Source organism: Enhydra lutris, unplaced genomic scaffold, assembly GCF_002288905.1.
Source record: "Enhydra lutris kenyoni isolate GAN:26980312 unplaced genomic scaffold, ASM228890v2 scaffoldscaffold35, whole genome shotgun sequence".
NCBI lineage: Eukaryota > Metazoa > Chordata > Mammalia > Carnivora > Mustelidae > Enhydra > Enhydra lutris.
Genome location: NW_019154119.1, coordinates 6,610,365 through 6,630,193, shown reverse-complemented (window position 1 = coordinate 6,630,193; position 19,829 = coordinate 6,610,365).

Here is a 19,829-nt window from a genome sequence, read left to right as displayed (position 1 = left end):
TTCCTCTCTTGCATGTCCAACAGTGCCTACCATAGCCTTGGATAAAGCATAGAGTCTAAGATAATAGTAAATTAACAGAAGTTACTTCCTTAGAGATCACAAAATGTGTCCATGTTGAGTATGCCTGGTGGCCTCACCTGTTAGCCCAATTATAACATCTTGAAAAATACTGAGAGAAAGGGCTACAACTTAGAAGATAAAATTGTCATTTTAAAATCCTGAGTATTCATACCATGTTGTATATAACATATTTTGAGTTGGATATGAGCGATTATGGGGAATAGCATCAATATGTATCTCATTAAACAACAATAAATACCAGTATACGGTGGCCTACTGAAGTTCTCTCTTCTGTCCTTCGAATTTCTTCAAGGAACACTCCAGTTCCCGAATCTGCCATGCAACCTCATCTGCCTGTTCAACACACCCTTGTTCTATCTTTTCTGGCCTACTACGGGGCACACCTTTACTAGAACACCATGCTGCAGTTTTTGCCCCATGTTTCATGGGAAGTTCTGTCAACCCCATCACCAGATTAACACCTGGAGTTAACAGCAGTACTTGAGCTGCTTTTTTATTCCCCTCAAAGCCAACTCAATCCTTAATACATGCTTCTTCTTTGAATAATAGAATCTAAATAAACAGATTTTGTTTTACATCTGTCATCCATCTGTAGGCATATTATATCTAATTTGGAGCATCACAGTTTAGGAGATATGAGAGGATGTAAAAAGGAAGAGTGATTGTGATGGCATGGGTGCAGAATGAGGTCTTATGGGTAGGTAAACACCTGGAATGACTGTAGGTGTGGTTGAGTTTATGTTCCCTTGCATATTTCTTTAATAGATTGCAAGCTTTTGGAGATACTTATGGAGCTTTTTAGCACAGTGTATGGAAAAGACTACATACTCAGTGAATATTTGTTAACCTAATGAATAGAATATATTTATACACAGGTGAAGAACATACCTGCATCCCTACTTCCTCCTCTGCATCATCAAAATTCACAATTTGGCTAAGTATTTGCCTTCCTAGCCCATAAGGTTAAAGTCTGGTAAGAGAAAACTACGGAAAGTAGGGAGGGCAGACAATGCCCTTGTAGAATAAATGACCAGCAGGATTAGTAGCTGTGCTACATTCCTCAACTGTCAAGGGTACTTAGCTGCTCCACAGGAGTGGAGAAAACATACTCTTAGTGGCATGTAACACTTGTAGCAGAGATAGCATGTCTTACAACACATAAACAGGTCTCACACCCATGCTCAGGGAATCCAAAGACACAGTCATGGTGCTGGGTATGAACTCCCAGCTTAAGCTGGGCTTTGCTAAAACTTTGAAATGTATCTTGTGAGGGGAACACCAACTTTTTAGAAAAGCACATTAAACCAAAAATAAAAGGGTGCTGAATTAACCATTTCATTAATGCTGGCTGATTTTCAGGTACTAAAACTTTAAATGGATAACCCTTTCCTGTAAGTTGAGTCAGAGCTCATATTGGCTTCTCCTGTGAGCTACATCGTTTGTTAAGGTAGCATCTTGGGCATGGGGAATCAGAATTTTTCTGCATTGTGAGGGAAACGTGTCATCATTTGCTTCAGGATCTGACTGGTCTTCTTGGGCCATTCCCTGGGATTTGAATGGGATGGTCATGAGAAAGATCTATCCCCTGGAGATCATTTATCATATCTGCTGCTCTGGGGACAAGCTGATAATGGCTATGCACACAGAATTCTGGGTTTTAGCAGATAAGAATTCAGACTTAACGTTGCCCAGGATGTTCAAAATCATGTCAGAGAGAATAATTTCATATGAGGATGAATAAATAATACATTTGCTACTTAGCCTGCAAATAAATGATGACTTCTGAAAACTGTACCTATTCACATCCTATCTTTTTGAGCAAAATTGGGCCCGCCATATAATCAGAGCTGCTCCTCCATTTCTAACTTTAATATTTCTGCTTTGGCACAGGTACTCCTTTTTCATTAGAGCTTTTCAACCAGAAAAGCTAATATCTGAATATATTATTCTACATATTTACTTCCAACTTAACAGGACTGAAGCTTGGTGGAAGAGTTTACATGCAAGGAATAGTAAGAGGAATGAGCAGAGGAGTGGAAGGAAATGAACAGAAATAAGATAGACAGTGACCATACCCCTTATATATGAGTAGTGTAAAAGACAGAGCAAGAGTCTTAGGAAATCTGCCAAAAGCAAAGTATTTTAAGAAAGACTGTGGACTCTGAGAAACAAACTGAGGGTTTTGGAAGGGAGGGCAATGGGAGGGTTGGGCCAGCCTGGTGGTGAGTATTAAGGAGGACAGGTATTGCATGGAACACTGGGTGTGGTGCATAAACAATGAATCTTGGAACACTGAAAATAAAAATAAATTAAACTTTTAAAAAAGGATAGAGAACTATTATTAGATGTTTCTACAACTTTAACTAAATAGTGGGCGTGTGGTATTAAAAAAGAAAGTACACAAATATAGGTAAACTGCTAAGATTATTAGTAGAAATGAAAACTGGATAATGGATTCCTATACCAAAGTGCCTACAAGTAGTCTGGATTTTAAAAGGAATACATTTTGATACTTCCACAAATAGAATTCACAGAAAATTTATTTTTGCTATTTGTAACAAAAAATAAAATCACCAATAGCATATTTGAATCCATGTGGGCAGTGATGTTGCTGGTTCCTTTGTGTTTACCAATTTAGCTTAGAATACATGAGTATAATGTTGGGAAGTGGCTAGAGGACAAGAATCAGTAATTTCTGTTTAATGATACTCTTATTGTTGTCTTAAACTCTGGTTTTCGTGGTGCGTCACCATATAACTTTTCATATATATGTGTGTGTGTGTGTGTATTTTTATATCTTGTCATACCAACTAAGCAGCCAGCTCCTTAGGAAAAATCATGTATTTTACTTTTTCTTCTGCCATATAGCACCTAACACAATGCTTGCCACTTTGGAACATATACACATACATAAGACACCTCTCTCCCCCAAAATACTCACATGTAGAGAGGACTGGATTAGAGCTGTGTGGTGGGCAGCCCTCACAGTGCTGACCTAAGACAGAGGGTGATTGCTTATGGCAAAGAACAGGCTTGTGCAAACTTTCTGAAGAAGCGCTTTGAGGGAGCATCTCAGCATCTCTGCCACTTAGCAATTGACAAAGAAAGAGGCATATTTGATTTGTGATTCTATTTAAGGTGCAAGACCTCTTTGTGACCTGCACCTCTACAGCCCTTTCACATCATAGTTATCTCCAAAGATAATTAGGCATAGGGTGGAATTAAAATTCAAGAGAAAAGCTTGGGTTAAATAAACCTCAGGTGTTGAACGTGACAAGAGAGAATCTGTTGACTCCCTGAGCTGAGGTAGTGTGTGTCCTGAGACGAATCCAGCAGAGGAGAGGGGGAGGTTGACAGTTATGCTGAGAGGCTGGAATAGAAGCGGAGACAGTGACTCGAAATGGCACAGTTCCAAGACTGGGGAGCCATCGCCGAAGCAGGTGATGATTTGTTGAGCTATCTTAGTCTCCAACAGAACAAAAAAAGACAGTTTCAATGAAGAAGTCGAAAAGGGATAGAATGTGAAAAAATAAATCCAAAGAAAAGTAGGCATTCAGCAGGCACATGTGTGAGTATACTAAATGTGCTTCCACTTTGCGGACACAGTCCAGAGTGCCCTTTCTAAACAGCTAAGTGACTCCTTTCTTTTCTTCCCTTCCTTCAGATCCTCACTCACTCACGACTTCATCAGTAAGGTTTTCCTCGACCATCATATTAAAAAATAGCAATCCATTTTCTCATACTCTGTTTACCCTATTCTGCTTACTCTGCTTTTCTCCATAGCAGTTTTCACTTTCCCAAATACCATTTATTTACTTATTTATTTATGGTCTGACTCATTCGAGTATAACAAAAGGTCCATAAAAAAGGAGTGTTGTCTATGTTTATTCTCTGTTGCCTCCCCAGTGCACAAAATTTAGTAAGGAATGAATGAATGAATGAATGAATGCAAGCAAGCACACTCCCTGGGAGAAAGCACTGAGAGCCAGAGAGTGTACAATTCTTGATCCATGCCTGTTCTTATTTGCTGGATGGTGAGCTTTTCTCCACTAACTTCAATGCGTCATCTGTAATATTACATGAATTAGGAGAGGTTGGGAGTAGGAATAACGTCATATTTCCCTAGGGAAGAAACTAGATTAGTCCATCTCTTTGCATCTCTTCTGGTTCATAGTCCTCTGACTCTGTGACTCTACAATTTCATGAACTAAATGTTCTATTTTCTCCCACAGTAAATCCTTTGCTTTTAAATTCAATGACTATCTCAATTTTACATGAAATCCAGATTGATTGATTGATTTATAAAAGCAAATATAAGAAAAAAAGGAACCAAAATAATTTTTGATGCCATTAGTCTTCCAGTTATTCTATGTTGGAAAATCAGCTGAAATATCCAGTTCATCCAGGGGGAAGGGCACTCAAAGCAGTTTTACTGATGTATTTTCTTTTTTACCATTGTTATTTAAAAGGATTGACCAAATACAGTAGACAATTCCTTGGTTGTTATTTAGAGAAAGCTTTGAGCTTAAATCAATATGATATTTTGTTCTGTAGGTATTGGAAATCATTCTGCCGTTGTCACTAATTGCTTTGGTATTCTGCAAAAGTACAAAGTGTCAGCTATTTATTAATAAATCTGTTTTTGTAGTAGGGGGTGCATCTTTACTGTTTTCATGTAACAGCAGTAAAAAATACTGAGGCCCTGAATGGAGCATGTAATGAAAGACTCTGTCAGTGTGTGGCATATCTCTTGATTAAAAACCAGGTAAAGGGATGTGTAAGGAGAAGGACAAGATACATACAATTCTTCTAAAGCCCTCATTGCCAGTGATCACTCTTACATGGATTAAAAGCTGTCAGATATTATCATTTATCAAGCAATTGTGAAATGGGGAAATATAAAATTAAGGAGAAATTTTTGATGGCTTGTCATAGTCAGCCACTGGGCTAGGCATCCATAGAATTCATGAGATTAAGTAGATAAAATACACATTTATTTGATTCTCTGGTGAAACTAAATTGAGAAAGTGGTTTGCAAGACAGATTTCTCATCCCTTTTACTCAACGGTGAGTGATAGAGAAAGCAGTCCTCTATCTTTATCTTTCCAACAGAGCTTTTCTAGACAAAAACCATAGCTCCAAACCATTCTGGGAAACAAAATTGTTTCCTCAGAAAAGAAGTAATGGAAGAGTGTACTCTTTCATCATATCCAAGTCATCATGTACCCAAATTGAGTGCTACATGTAGATGTTTATGGAGCATAATTGGGGGAGCATTGAGACAAACTTCTTAGCCTCCAGGAGTCATTTGTACTAGCTTACCCATGTTCCTGAAATCGTTCCTATGCTTACCAGTCATAGGAATCAAAGTCCCATAGGTTATTTTCTCAGCCAGTTCAATTTAAGTATGTATTTAAGGGTGGTACCAGTAAATAAACTGTATCTGGGTGAAAAATACGAGATAACTCCTGGGGACCCTACCTTGGAACCTAAGAGAATCTCAACATGGTTACAGAGCCTCCAGTTAGTCTAAACAGACATCAGGATTCTGCTCTGACTAAAGAAAAAAAAATCTAAAGCTTTTCAATGCATGTGAATTAAATGCCCAATACTATGTGCCAAGCAAAGAGGGAGAAATACAAAATGACTTCTGTTCTTAGTGGGAGGCAAGTAATAACAAAATAAATAACTGTACATGTGCAGTATGCCAACCGAGGAATGCATTATGTTGCTTGGGGTTTATAGAGAAATTAGTGGCACACTGGGCTTAAGGGAAGGGTTCAATAAGGCTTTCTGTAAAAAGTGACTTCAGGGTAAAAGTGCTAATAAGGACTAAGAGGTCCTCAGGTAGACCAGGAAGTTTAAAATAATGCAAAAGAAATTCAGAAAAAGGAGCACCTGGCTGGCTCAGTTGGTGGAACTTGTGTCTCTTGATCCTGGGATGGTGGGTTTGAGCCCTATGTTGGATGGAGAGAGTCCTCAAAAATATAATTTAAAAAATTCGGAAAAAGGAAACCACTTTGGACAGTACCTGATACCTCTTCTACTACTATTGCTTCTACATCTCCACCCCAACCTGATTCATTTGTTTTTCTCTTCTGGAGAAGCTTTCATTTGTATAATCCTGTGTAGTTTTAGAGTATGTACATGTACTTTCTCATTTGATCTTCTAGCTGCCTTCAGTTGTAGCAGAGATTGACCAAGCACTACAGAATACTGAAGTGATGATTTTCTCAAGTTTTCCATGGAGAGTACATAAAGGGCTTTGTTCTATGCGCATATGAAAGAAGTTAGTTCATTACATGCCATGGGTGTCATAGGGCATTGAGATTTAATTCTCTGGTTGAGAAAACGTAAGATAGACATTCACCAAAGTTATCTCCTCTTTGTCCCGACTATGAAGATAGACCACATTTTTCATTCTCTCTAGAAGGGAAGTGGGGCCAAATAGCTAAGTTCTAGTCAATAGAATACATATAGAATTGATATGTACCACTTCTCAACCAAGCTAATAGAAATTCTCCTGCATGCTCGTCCATATGCTTTTCCTGTCTGCTGACTGAAATGGGAGAGCTCTGAAGTTACAGGAAAGAATAGAGCCCCATTACAGTGTCAAAAGCCACCTGCCAAATACCATTATTGAACTGTTATGCAAATAAGAATTAAAGTTTTAGTACGTTAAACCATTAAATTTTAGGAGTTGTTTTCTTAATCAGTCTTCCTTTATTAATACAGCAGATAAGATACTGTTTTCCCAGATTCACAACTAAGTTAAGAATGACTTGGAAAGTAAAACTTCGATCAAGGCAAAATGGCAAGTAGATAATAGAAACTCCACTTGAACACATATCATATAACTCTAGTCTACCGTTCTTCACAATATCTTCAGAGGTTTGATGCTCTACTATAAAAGAACTAGGTCTAGCATAAAAGCTACTCAATAACCAGTGATTAGGTGAATACAGTCAGCTGAATAGATACTTTGGTTTTGAGGATAAAGCCCTATGATTATGCTTCCTTCTAAAGCTTGACTAAACATTTGTCCTAGTTACTATTAGAGGATTGCCTTTCATTTCTCCTACCCAATGCCACAAATGGCCCATTCTCTGAGGGTTTGTTACTCCACACATGATCTGCAGACTAGCAGCATAGGAATCCTTAGAAAGTTATTAGAAATACCGAAACCCACACCCCACTCCAAGCCTGCATCTTAACAAAATCTGTCGGCAATTCTTGTGCATATTAAATTTTGAGAAGTGTTTGTCTACAGCGTTGTTCTACCCTGACATTTGCTTTCCTGAACTAGAGTGCTCTCATCACCTGTTGTCTCTTCTGACTGGTATCCTTTCCATCCCAGTAATTTTCTATTCATTCTCTTACCTTCACCGCACTCTCATCTGGCTGCAACTGTGTTGACTTACAGACCTGCTTTGACCCATATTCAACCTGGTTTTGACTTCTCTTCATGTGATCTAGCCATCCCAGACTGAGACTCTGGTACCAAAGGCAGGCAACAGCTCTTGTAAAGTAGAAGTGTACTCAAAAAAGCACATTTTTAGGTGCTTTATGATCATTAACACCTTAGTTAATTAAATCATACTAGCTTCAGGTACTGAGTTGGCATCTTTGGGAAATGAGCCCTAGAATAGTTAGTTACTATGTAAGTCTGCATTAGAGGGAAAAGATCAGAACATAAGCAGTTATCCTGGGAGGGCCTATCTTGTTAGGGACCTGTTTCCATTAATTTTTGGGCTAATCAGCATTTGATAATCCTTTCTACTACATAGCATGTTGGTTTGTTTTTCTTCTATGGCATTGTAAAAATAAAAGTAATAATATCCACTCCCTGCATTTACATATGAGAATATATCACTGCTCTTAACTGAAATGCCTTGGATATCAACAGAGTTGGGTGATAGCATCCTATTTCAACCTTTTGAATTTTATTGCTACCTGGGAATCCAGCTCTGACAATTAGTCAGGAACAGACATATAGAGGTTAATACTTAGAGGTAACACAGCTAGCTGTAGTCTCTAAACTGGGTGGCTCAAATATTTTAGTAGATCAAATTTAGAGTCTCTGAACCTGAAATTCAATTGCTCAAAAATAATGCTGACCTGTTACCTACTGGGAACCTGAGCATGTGACACAGTGTTCTCCAGCTGCTAATGCGTAAGGGATTTTTGGTGCCATCACCGACAGCTGTCCTTAGAGTGTGGTGAAAAAAGTATAGGTTTTGGGGCTCTGTAGCTGGGTTCCAATTCTGACTTCATCCTTACTTTCTCTGTAAAGTTGAAGAAGTTGTTTAACCTCTCTATATCTCAGTTTCCTCATCTGAAAAGAGAGTTATAGGGTTCTGGGTGGTTGAATAAATAAGACATGAGAAGTACTTAGAATAGGCAGCAATACAAGATCATAAAGAAAAATCAGCCTTTGTCTGTTGTACCCATTCTCAGCATTGTTATCCTCAACAGGTGTGGAAAGAAAGGAGCTAAAAAACAAAACAAAACAAAACAAAACTAACATTTATCTTTGGCTGAAGCATTTCCTTCTGTTCAGATGAAATAGCACAATAGATGGGGACCTTAGGCTGGCAGGTGGCCACATATGAGCATTAGACGTAAAAGTTAAAATAGTAATTGTTGGGACACCTCGGTGGCTCAGTCAGTTAAGTGTCTGCCTCTTGCTCAGCTCATGATCCCAGGGTCCCTGCTCATGCTCTCCTGCTTCTCCCTCTTCTCTTTGTTCATGCTCTCTCTCACTATCTCTGTTTCTCTCTCTCTCTCTCTCAAATAAATAAATAAATAAAATCTTTAAAAAAATAGTACTTGTTTAATACATTTTGTTGAATATTGACCTTCCTTTCTTCCCTAAAGATAAACTAGTTTTCCTAAGTCTTCCTGTCTGATTTCCCACATAGTCACAATTACGCATGGCTACAGCATTCCTGAGTTGATCCAAGACATAAAAACAAAATCTCATCTCTAGAGTTTCTCTATCAGTCCCTGGTTGTGGGAGTTCTGCTTTAAGAGTGAGCTTTCTTATAATGATCAATATTTGTCTGATAAGGAGCAACAGCTTAGCTGTCAGCCATCATGGTTCAGATGCCTCTTAAGACTAAGTGTCTTGTGCAATTCTGATATTCCCTCTCACATTTCCCTCTTCTGTGGCGTCCAGTCATTCGCCAGTGATACCAAAGCCTAACACATTTACAGGGTATTGTATCCTCTTCAGATCTTTTCAGAACTGCTTTAATACCATTTTACAGGCCCGTGCAATTCCTCCAAACCCTTAAATCATTTTTCTTTTCCCAGCTTAAAGCCTTTCAATTCTATACCTCCACTGATAAGGCTTAACATTATAACAGCTTACGACGTTCTTGCTCTTAGACATGTAAGGGGAAATGACTGTCGTATCATTGTCAGTGTTTATCATGAGCTTTTTTATGGAGCACGTCCCAGAGTACTAAGACAAACAACATTTACTAAATTCTATTTTCCTATTTAGAAAGTGTCTTTGAACAGGAAATGACAATTGTGGCAAAGTTAACTGACTTGTTCCCAGGAAATTTTCAACAGCATGAAGTCTGACCTCAGGGTGGTGAGATTGAGCCCTGTGTGGGGCTCTGCGCTCAATGTGGAGTCTGCTTGAGATTGCCCCTCCCCACCTCTGCTCTTTCTCTCTCTCTGATATAAATAAGTAAATCTTTGAAAACAACAACAATAGAAACAAATCAGTGAGTGACTCACTGAATATGGATCTCCATAATTCTCTAATAGAAATAAAAAAATGAGAGACTGTGGACTCTGAAAAACAATCTGAAGGGTTTGAAGAGGTGGGGGGGGTGAGAGGTTGGGGGAACCAGGTGGTGGGTATTAGAGAGGGCACGGACTGCATGGAGCACTGGGTGTGGTACAAAAACAATGAATACTGTTATGCTGAAAATAAATTAAAAAAATGAAAAAAAAAACCTGCTTTACATTAATCACAGGATTTTTAAAAAAAGTTAAAAGGTGGTATATTTAAGAGCCCTTTAAAATGCTGAAACACTATGTGAGCCTTCTATTTTAAAAGAAACACTTTATTGGGATGCCTGGGTGGCTCAGTGGGTTAAAGCCTCTGCCTTCTGCTCAGGTCATGATCCCGGGGTCCTAGAATCAAGCCCTGCATCGGGCTCTCTGCTCAGTGGGGAGCCTGCTTCCTCCTCTCTCTCTGCCTATCTCTCTGCCTACTTGTGATCTCTGTCAATAAATAAACAAAAAATCTTTAAAAAAAAAGAAACACTTTATTAATGTGATCCCATTTATTCCTCCAGTAACACTCTGAAGGATATAATGTTATCATCTCTCTCAAATAGTTGAGTGAACTGTTATACCTATTTTACAGATGAAGAGTCTGAATCTCAGAGAGGTCAAGTAACCAGCTTACGGCAACACAGTTGTAAATGAGGGAACTCAGGTTTAAACTGACAAATATTAAATTCCAAACCCTGGCACTTTCCACTGATTCTTAGTAAACTGAAGTAGGCTGAGAAGTGTTTAGGACTCATACCCATACTTTAAATTTTCAGGATTCAACTGGTAAGATTCAACCTTCAAAAAAATTTAAATAATACAATTCTTAGGTTTAAGAAGCAAACTCATTCCCTAAAACTCTGTCACAACTGCTTTATTTCTTAACAAGTTTTATTTAAGGGTGACAACAATAACAGCAAACATTTTTTAGGGGCTTACTGTGTGCTAGTGCATCTTCTGAACATATACCATGTATTAACTCAATTAACAAGAAACGGAAAACAAAACTTTCCATTGATGATTGTTTGCAATAAAATTATCACCCTTATATAATTTTCCTCAGTCTTAGGAAGTAACCAAAATAAACCTGAAAAACTCATATCTGTTCTCCAGTATGCTAGAGCTTGCTATATCGTATTATAGAAATTTTGAATAAACATCAGTGAATAGAGAGGCTTGTGTAAATAGGGCCAGGGGCAAATAATGCTAATCTTTAAATCCTGCCTTGGCCTATGGGTGAACGCATTTGTTGGAAGGCACATTTCTGGTCTCTTGCTATTACTTATTCACTCTTTCTTTTGGGGGAACCTGATATCCATTGGGCCACTCTATCCTCAGATAGATCATGATGCCAGAAGGACAAGAAATAGGCTTCACTTTCTGTGTCTCTAGATACATAATGCCTTGATCAGTTAAAACAGCCAGTGTTTTGATTCATACATCCTCAATAGTAAAAAGATTAGGCCAGACAACGTCTTAAAGGCTTAGATGAGAGGGTATATCAAGTGTCCTTCACCTGGGGTGCATTAACTTCAAGCCTACTAGGAAAAGAGTAGGAACTCCCACTTTGGCATCAGGCCCAAATTGCCTTCTTCCATTCATCACCATCACAATTGATGCTTTAGCCCTACTTGTCTGTGTATACAGTTCTCAATCAGTTGTGTTATGGGGGCAAGAGTGGTTAGTGTTTGGCACCCCAAATTGTCAGTAGTGTCTTTTTGCTAATGTCATTTTCCCTCCTTTGGAGAGTGCCTTTAATTAAATATTTTTGAAAATCTATGAAAATGACTCATAAATCTGTAGTACTCTTTGTTCATCTAATTCTAGTCTAATTCTGGTCTAACTACATCCAACTTCTAACTTCTTCTATAAGTTATTCCCAACTGAATATTATATTGTATCTTGAAATTAACCACTTTAATTTCTAAATTATTATGATGAGCACTTGGAGAGGTAGTTAAACCTATGACTTTTCTGATCCTTCTTCATTAGATCTTGATTGAATCCTAGAATTTGTACATTTAATCAGTATTGGAGGTGATTCTTAAGTTTCAAGAATGTTTAATAAAGTGTGATTGACTTGGGAATCTGCAAGACCTCTCAGTTACTCCTCAGGAATGTCTCTCCATCCTCTTAATCATTCACAATGCACCATGAGATCCATATTTTACTCTGTACCTATATGGTGTCAGCTTACCTGCAGCCATTTGATGTCAGGGATGCTCAAACCCTAGAACAGATTCCTACCCTAACAGTGATATTTTTAAAAAGATTTTTATTTATTTATTTGAGAGAAAGCAAGCACAGAAAGAGGAGGGGGAGGGGCACAGGGAAAGGGAGAAACAGGTGATTCCATTTACTATAGCACCAAGAACCATAAGATACCTGGGAATAAACCTAACTAAAGAGGTAAAGGATATGTACTCAAGGAACTACAGAACACTCATGAAAGAAATTGAAGAAGACACAAAAAGATGGAAGACCATTCCATGCTCTTGTATCGGAAGAATAAATATTGTTAAAATGTCTATACTGCCTAGAGCAATCTATACTTTTAATGCCATTCCGATCAATATTCCACCGGTATTTTTCAAAGAGCTGGAGCAAATAATCCTAAAATTTGTATGGAACCAGAAGAGACCCCGAATCTCTAAGGAAATGTTGAAAAACAAAAATAAAACTGGGGGCATCACGTTAACTGATTTCAAGCTTTACTACAAAGCCATGATCACCAAGACAGCATAGTACTGGCATAAAAACAGACACATAGACCAGTGGAACAGAGTAGAGAGCCCAGATATGGACCTTCAACTCTATGGTCAAATAATCTTCAACAAAGCAGGAAAAAATATACAGTGGAAAAAGGACAGTCTCTTCAATAAATGGTGCTGGGAAAATTGGACAGCTATATGTAGAAGAATGAAACTCGGCCATTTTCTTACACCATACACAAAGATAAACTCGAAATGGATGAAAGACCTCAACGTGAGACGGGAATCCATCAGAACATAGGCAGTAACCTCTTCGATATCAGTCACAGCAACTTCTTTCAAGATAATGTCTCCAAAGGCAAAGGAAACAAAAGCGAAAATGAACTTTTGGGACTTCATTAAGATCAAAAGCTTCTGCACAGCAAAGGAAACAGTCAACAAAACAAAGAGGCAACCCACGGAATGGGAGAAGATATTTGCAAATGACAGTACAGACAAAAGGTTGATATCCAGGATCTATAAAGAACTTCTCAAACTCAACACACACAAAACAGATAATCATATCAAAAAATGGACAGAAGATATGAACAGACACTTCTCCAATGAAGACATACAAATGGCTATCAGACACATGAATAAATGTTCATCATCACTAGCCATCAGGGAAATTCAACTTAAAACCACATTGAGATACCACCTTACACCAGTTGGAATGGCCAAAATTAGCAAGACAGGAAACAACATGTGTTGGAAAGGATGTGGAGAAAGGGGAACCCTCTTACACTGTTGGTGGGAATGCAAGTTGGTGCAGCCACTTTGGAGAACAATGTGGAAATTCCTCAAGAAATTAAAAATAGAGCTTCCCTACGACCCTGCGATTGCACTACTGGGTATTTACCCCAAAGATACAGATGTAGTGAAAAGAAGGGCCATCTGTACCCCAATGTTTATGGCAGCAATGGCCATGGTCGCCAAACTGTGGAAAGAACCAAGATGCCCTTCAGTGTACGAATGGATAAAGAAGATGTGGTCCATATACACTATGGAGTATTATGCCTCCATCAGAAAGGATGAATACCCAACTTTTGTAGCAACATGGACGGGACTGGAAGAGATTATGCTGAGTGGAATAACTCAAGCAGAGGGAGTCAATTGTCATATGGTTTCACTTATTTGTGGAGCATAACAAATAACATGGAGGACATAGGGAGATGGAGAAGAGAAGGCAGTTGAGGGAAATTGGAAGGGGAGGTGAACCATGAGAGACTCTGGGCTCTGAAAAATAATCTGAGGGTTTTGAAGGGGCGGGGGGGGGGGGAGGTTTGGGGAGCCAGGTAGTGGGTATTAAGGAGGGCACGTATTGCATGGAGCACTGGGTGTGGTGCAAAAACAATGAATTCTGTTACTCTGGAAAGAAATTAAAAAAAAAAGATTTTTATTTATTTACTTGAGAGAAAGCAAGCACAGCAAGAGGAGGGGGAGGGGCACAGGGAAAGGGAGAAACAGGTTCCCTTCTGAGCAGGGAATCCTACACTGGGCTTGATCCCCAGACCCCAGAACCATGGCCTGAGACCAAGGCAGACACTTAACAGACTAAGCCACTCAAGCTCCCCCTAGTAGTGATTTTATAACAAGCCCCTGCCTACATCACAATCTTTATTCAATCAAACTATCCTAGATATATATGTATATTTAATTTCATTATGGAAAATTGCTGATGTACAAAAGAGAGAATAGTTTAATGAAATTCTGTCTACCCATTGCTAGCTTCAAAATTTACCATTTTTCTATACCTCACTTGTTTTCCCTCATCCCTGCTATTTTTAAAAACAAATCTCAGTTATCGTATCATTTCACTTATAAATATTTCAGTATGACTGCCTAAAAGTCATACATTTTAAAAAATCTCAGTACCATTATCATGCATATAAATAATAATTATTAAAATAAATAATAAATTTCTTACTATTAACAAATTTCTAGTTAGTAAGTGTTAAAATTTTCTCAAATGTCAATCATCTTTAGTTTATATAATCAGATTCCAAGCAAGGAATGTATATTGACTTTAGTTGATATATCTCTTAGATCTGTTTTGAGTTTCATTTCCAAATCTTTTTCACCCCTTTCTATTTGTTGAAGGAATCAGATAATTTTTTTCTTGTAACATACACCACAGGATTGTGGATTGCATTTTCTCTATTCTTTTCATTTGCTGAAGTTAAAGTTAGACTCAGGGAGTTGATCAGGTTCAGGTTCTGGTATTTAAGCAAGAACACTTCAGAGGTAGAATTGTTTATCTTCATTAGGCACTCATCATACCTGCTTGTTTTCCTTTTTAGTGATGGTAGCATCCTTGATAGTTAACATCTTAGTCCATTGTTTCCTTATGGCGCATCGTTATACGTGATGTGGAGAGATTCTAATTCTTTGATGTTTTTTTCTTTATTAAATACTTAGAATAATTCCTAGAAAGGGAGAGAATTTCCTTCATTAACTACTTATTTACCTTGAGGTATATTCCTCAAGGCAAATGAAGTGCCTCTTTCCCTTTATTTACTGATTTTCACTGGGTTCTTGAGCATCTTTCAAAGATGACCAGGGAGTTTTTAAAAATAAATACCATGATACATTTTCATGCATTTAATTATATTTGAAGCACTTCCATCCATTCCAATTATTATCCTCATTGATGCTCAGACTTTCTGGTCTCCTCTCCCAGGTTCTTTTGAATTTCTTGATTCCTTCTGCCTTTTAAGTCCACTCTGTTTACCATACGTTATATGTGAACCCAGCACCACTCGACTGGCTTTTGCTCCTAATTGTTTAACTGCTCCTGAAAGGAGAGTAGGGCTAGGTATAGACTCTGCTCTGTGCCAGTAATGATTATGCTGTTGTTCTGTAAGCAGTCAGAAAAATGAATCTGGAGTTAATGGAGGCTAAATTTGGAGATAGAAGTGTGGGAAACATTTCTCATAAGTAGCACTAAAGCCATCAGAGGCAATGAGATTCTCCAGGGAGACTGAATTACTACGAAGTTTACAGCCCCAGAATATTACTGTCATGGAAAGAGTGGGCAGAGAGAATGGACCAAGCAAGAGGAAACAAAGAGGAGCATGAGAGCAAACTGGGCAGCAAGGACAGGGTGATTTTAGAGAAGCCAGAGAATGGGAAAGGAATTATTTAGAGAACAAACACTAGATGAGGGGTTATGGCGTCTTTTGAATTTTTCATTTAAGAGGCAGTTGATGACTTTCATCAGATGAGTAAAAACTAGCTCAGATTGGTTAGGCGACATGCCCCCCAATCATAGCTGATGAGACTGAATGAGGATATAAATGCTGGTAGTCAAACTCTAGATACTCTGCTCTGGCCGCTGTGGAATGCTGATCAATCAACTGCATTGTAGTTTCCATGGCAAATTGCTATCTGCTTTATCCCTGGAGGTCTAATTCATTATAATGGCATCCTAGCTAGATGGGATTTAGAGTCTACTTGAATGTCCCTGATGGCTGCAATATAGATCTGAAATCTCCACACTCCTGGCCTCACATAAAATGTTGGGAAAGAGGCTAAATTCTCTACATCTTCTGGCATTAGTATTCTCTGCTCTGAAGTAAGATCCCTCAGTTCACAGCTGCCCTAGGACAAATGAGTCTGTGTGTGTGGGAGGAAGAGCAGTGCACACATTTATACATGTATTTGTATGTGTGTCTGTGCTCATGACATTTCTGTGATCGAGGACTGCCATACATTTTTCTCCACATTCAGCTGTAGTTCTGAACTCTGTAAATTAATATACCTGGACTTGACAGAGTCAAGCTTGGTCAGTTCCAGGTTCCCCAGCCCTGATGTGGCAGGGACTATATAGGTCAAGAATAAGAAGGAGGGATCAACACTATTTCAGAAACAGCTTACTTTTTTTTTTTTTTCCAATCAGAGAGCCAGAACCTTACACAGTGTGATGCCATCAAGTTGTTGTATTTTTTTTTCCCCAAAGTTACTCTACCTAAGATTTCTAATATAGACAAATTTGTCTCTGTAGTACCTGTTCTCATATTATTTTCCTCTTGTGAGTTATACTTTCTCTCTGATATTTGTTCTGTTTGTTCATTTATGCAGCATTTGTTCATCAGTTTGTCCTTCCTAGTATCTTTTCCATCCAACCTTATTCCTCTCCCTCCTTGGCACCTAGTGATTCTCTTCTGTGCCCTCCTAACACTACCTTCATACCTCTATCATAGCACATCACAGTGAAGTTACCTGTTTTCTCTTCAAGTAGAGGGAAATGTTTTATATATTGTCGTGTCTCACATAAGTAGGAGTCCAATAATAATTATTGATTTTAGTGAAAAATATTTGTTTAGAGCTTAGTATGTGAAAATTACCTAATCCTATCTGAGTTGAGTTTCCCAAATATTCAGGGTTTGATAAGGTCTGAAATATAAATGAAACACAGCAGAAATCTAGTGCTTTTATATAATATTTGACTTAACATTTACACACACACACACACACACACACATCATATAAATGTTATTTAATACAAACCTTCAATATAAGCCTGAAGGTATATATGCATCTATGTTAAGGGAAGGTAGATATAGATCTAGATGTGTGGAGTATAAGCAGGTACATTTCGTAGGTCCCATTAAAAAATCCAGAGGAGAGAGAGAGAGCACTTATAATTTTAAAAGATAGAACTCAAATCTCCTATCCTCCCATCCCCACCACCCCTTTTTTGTATCTAGTTCTCCTTATTTTATTTTATTTTTTTAAAGATTTTATTCATTTATTTGACACAGAGACAGCGAGAGAGGGAACACAAGCAGGGGGAGAAGCAGAGGGAGAGGGAGAAGCAGGCTCCCCACTGAGCAGGGAGCCTGATGCGGGGCTCAATCCCAGGACCCTGGGATCATGACCTGAGCCGAAGGCAGATGCTTAATGACTGAGCCACCCATGCACCCCTGGTCCTCCTTATTTTAAATGTTTGTAATATTAACTATTTGTAGTACCCAGTATATTCTAGAATGTATATTCTAGAACTAGTATTTCATATTAGTGGTATACTTACCTTATGCATTTTGAGCTACACTCTAAGCATCAGAGTGCCAAGGTCGATCTTTATATCTGTGATACCTACAAAAGATCTAGACAAGAGCTGCCACATAGTGGAAACTTAGTGAAATCTCAAGGGTAGGTGGATACCTATGGAGAGTCCATGTGTGTCCTACTAGTTTAAACAGCACGCAGACTCAGGGACAGAGGCATATAATTTCTAAGGGGTTACTGGAATGTGTTTGACTCTGTTCCTCAAAGAAAAATAGAACCAAATACCTTTTGGGTTTGAGGTTATACCTGAAGTTTTCAAAGAAGAAATAACTGATGAAGAAAGATTGTATCCTTGTGAATTCTGTGGGCCCTTTCTCAGGGTCTCACTGAAGCAAGACGATAGGATAATGATGACTGGATTTTTCAGAAAAAGCTTATCACGCTGCTCTGTGAGAGAGTTTAGATGTGCATTTAGTGTTTGAAAGACTTCCCAGATATGAATACAGACATTCAGCCAAAAGTTATTGTGTCTTGGATAATTTTACCACCACCAGCAGAGACAAAAAATGACCATCTATTTATATTTCTAAGAATTATTCTTTTTCTTTGTGTTCATGAAATGTGCTCTCTTGAATGTCTAGAAGAAATGTCATCACTAAATATTTAATAATATTGGGTTTCCAACTTGAAAAGAAGGAAAAATTGGAAGGAAAAGAATACTTTCAGTGATAATTCTTTAAATTTTTGATGCCTGCTTCTTCATCCAAAGACCAATGAGTATTTCTCAAAAAACTAATCTGGCTGTTTTACATTAAAATTTCTGGTTAGTCTTCATCTTCATCACTTTTGCAAAATTTGAAGAGATTTTCTTGGTACATGTTTGATATTAGTATGTGTTTCTCTCTACCTTTTGAATATCTCCTATTTCCCTTTAAGGGTAGGGACTGGTTTCAGTGATGCTGAATTATGTCTCTTTTGTTTTTATTGAAATTTAATTGACATATAACATAGTATTAGGTTTAGGCATACAATATAATGATTTGTAAAATGTATATACTGTAAAATGATCACCACAGTAAATTTAGTTAATATCTGTCACCTCACAGTTACAAATTTACTTTTTCTTGTTGAGAACTTTGAAGACACACTCTTCTAGTGATTTTCAAATATACAACACAGTATTTTTTCCCATTTTTAAAAATTAGCATATAATGTATTATTTGCCCCAGGGGTACAGGTCTGTGAATCATCAGGCTTACACATTTCACAGCACTTACCATAGCACTTACCCTCCCCAATGTCCATAACCCAGCCACCCTCTCCCTAACTCCCCCTCCCCCCACAACCCTCAGTTTGTTTTGTGAGATTAAGAGTCTCTTATGCTTTGAGATTCACAGACCTGTACCCCTGGGGCTAATAATACATTATATGTTAATTTAAAAAAAAGAGTCTCTTATGGTTTGTCTCCCACCCGATCCCATCTTATTTCATTTTTTCCTTCCTTACCCCCACAGCCCCGCCCTGCTTCTCAAATTCCTCATATCAGAGAGATCATACAATAATTGTCTTTCTCTGATTGACTTAATTCGCTCAGCATTATACCCTCTATTTCCATCCACATTGTTGCAAATGGCAAGATTTCGTTTCTTTTGATGGCTGTATTGTATTCCATTGTGCAGGGGTATGTGTGTGTGTGTGTATCTATCTCCCATCTTCTTTATCCATTCATCTGTTGATGGACATCTAGCTTTTTTCCATAGCTGGGCTATTGTGAACATTGCTGCTATAAACATTGGGATACACATGCCCCTTTGGATCACTACATTTTATCTTAAGGGTAAATACCCAGTAGTGCAATTGCTGGGTCATAGGGTAGCTCTATTTTCAACTTTTTGAGGAACTTCCATATATTTTCCAGAGTGGCTGCACCAGCTTGCATTCCTACCAAAAGTGTAGGAGGGTTCCCCTTTCTCTGCATCCTCACTAACATCTGTCATCTCCTGACTTGTTAATTTTAACCATTCTGACTGGTGTGAGGTGGTATCTCATTGTGGTTTTGATTTGTATTTCCCTGATGGTGAGTGATGTGGAACACCTTTTCATGTGTCTGTTGTCCTTCTGGATGTCTTCTTTGCAGAAATGTCTTTTCATGTCTTCTGCCCATTTCTTGATTGGATTATTTGTTCTTTGCGT